Below are 2,671 nucleotides of genomic sequence, written 5' to 3'. Positions count from 1 at the left end.
TGATCACCACCAAATTAGTTCATCCAATTACTCGTCGTTGATTTACGCTCTGCCAAATTGTTTGTACTCTGCATGTATAATCGATCCATGCCAAATGATTATTAATGCTCCAATATCCATGTGCAAATTCCTGCGATAGATATTCATTTCCAGAGGATTTAATCTTTCGTCAGGAGGTCTAGTGGTTGAAACACATCAAAAGTGTCTTGACGTTGAGTTCGGAAATCCCTGACTTTCAGACGTTCTATCAATCACGTTTTGGAGTTTCAAGGGGGATCGATTTCATAACCCAATTCCAATCAAACTTCCACATGGAATGGTGCAATTTATATACTTTTTCATGGTAATTTGTATGAATTATGGAAAAAAGGTCGACCAATTTGGTGGTGGTGCGCCCATACTTTGCAGGGTAAATACTTGGTCTAGATCTTGCCTCTATTTTGGTGTGAGTTTGACCCAGCTGCTGAAGATTGCCACGTGGTACGGTTGAGTGTCCGAATACTTGAAGTACTAGATAGAGAGAACAGTTCCTCAATATCTTATTCCTGCTCAAATATAATATTCCTTTATCATTTCATAAATTTCAGTTTGCTCGTCTGTTTTTACTAATCCATACTTACTACTGCAAGTATAAAATTCGGCAGATCACTGGAAATTTTGCAGCTTGCGAAATTATTCACGTTATCGTGAACTGTCTAAATCCATTGTGAAAATTACCTTTTTGTTGCCAAACCTGCATTTTAACTGGCAGTTGGGATCCATGCTTATCCCTAACGGTTGCTCAAACTCTCAAAAACCAGGCGAATTCTAGCCTTGCCATTCAGCGATGGCGGCCAGCATATGGGGGCACAGACGCCCTGCAATTGTCATGCATCATGGACCATTGTAGGTCGAACATATCAACTATCTCATGCATGAATGATTTATGTGTGTGTTTCATTCAGCTCCACTGGCCATGAACGCGTTGTGGCGGTCGTACAGCATAACTTTGACTATCATGTGTATGCATGAATGATAACAGACATGGCAATGGAGATGCGTGCAATCTCGATTACAATGTACCTCTTGTGTGTTTATTTGCCGAATGGCAAGAGTGACTGCGACGCAAGCAGGGAGAATGCTGATATTGCTGCGATATAAGCTGCGACCGTACCGTCTAGCGAAGACCAATATACACCTTTAATTGACACTTACAGTTTCATTGCTTTGTTGACTTGGTCCTATCTAAGTGATACCGTTATAAGTTAGCTCCATCTATCGCATTGTTCCATCGATATTGCATTTCCTCATTTCCTCTACTACAAATAATTCATACTACGAAGTACTACTATGTAGTACTAGTATCTACTCACTACCTACAGTACTATTAATGTTGTTACACTTGTATATCCCGCAGGATGGATGTCACTTACATACACTAAGTCTATTTTCGTCGTGGCATTTTGGCTGTGGGATCTCGACAATTACTCACTTTCAGACCACATACTGTACATTTCCTTGTTTCATTGCATACCATCCCACTGTTTATCCGATTATAATTCTGTAAAATGGTGATTATCCTGCTATTTGTCCGACTTCACCGATGATAGCTTGCCCGGTGATAATGTGATGAAATCGTTAAGGCATGCTCAAAATCGTTAAGCCGGGTATGAAAAACGTTAAGACCCACCAAAATTCTGATAAAATGGAGCGTCTATGTGCGATGACATACCAATTTCATCAGATGGCTCAAGGACAGCCCTTGAAGTTCTATTTGTAGGCACAGAATGTTGACGATGAAGTGGGATGATCGCACCATATCGATACATCTACAGTATTTAGCAAACATCAGGTATAGTACCGTATTTGTTTAGTATCCTAAGGCGAGAATGCAGTTCCTATGCAAAACACCGGACCAAAATACATCGAAACGCCACCACCAAAGGATTTAAAGAAGGATGTTACCTGTAGTTTCGAAGTCAAGCGCTATGTCGTCATGTCTACATCTAGGAGGATCATTTGTACATAATTAAGAGCTTGGAAGTTCATTGAGCGGAGATATGAGTGGCCCAAAAACATTGGTGGTCTAAACAAGTCGACCGTCGATATCGGGCCACTCATTCACGCAATTCAACAGCATAAGAAACACGTAAGTCCCCCCAGCTCGTAGAAATGGATGCTCCACAGCGCGTGATTACGACTGCGAGATGAATTCGTGCATGTGTCGATAATGTCGATAGGGTTTCTGTTACGATAGATCGTGCAATTCATATCGGCATTGATCGCTGCATGCAGCGATCAATGCCGATATACACTGCCGTGAGTAGCCGATTCATCGTCACAGACAAGTTTACAGCGAAACACTGTGCTACGTAGGATGACCTTAGTGTAAACTAATACTTCGAAGTACTTCGTAGTATAGCGTTGTGTTTTGCTCGCTTTTCACTTTCAGTGCACGACAAACGACCCAACCAGATTTTGATTGTGGTTGAAACAAGTAGTCGTACCGAAGGTAGTACGAATGGTATCAACTGAGAAAGCACACGACTCATGCATACAGTGAACTTGAAAAAAACTCGCAAGAGTTGTACTCGAAAAATAGTATTCATCTGACCTATGTCGAAGTAATGACGACAAGCGAAAATACTAAAGCAAATCAAAACCTTAGTCTATGATTGGCTGGGAAATTTAT

Source organism: Aphanomyces astaci (genome assembly GCF_000520075.1).
Source record: "Aphanomyces astaci strain APO3 unplaced genomic scaffold supercont1.35, whole genome shotgun sequence".
Classification (NCBI taxonomy): Eukaryota; Oomycota; class Saprolegniomycetes; order Saprolegniales; family Verrucalvaceae; genus Aphanomyces; species Aphanomyces astaci.
This window is presented reverse-complemented; position numbering follows the sequence as displayed.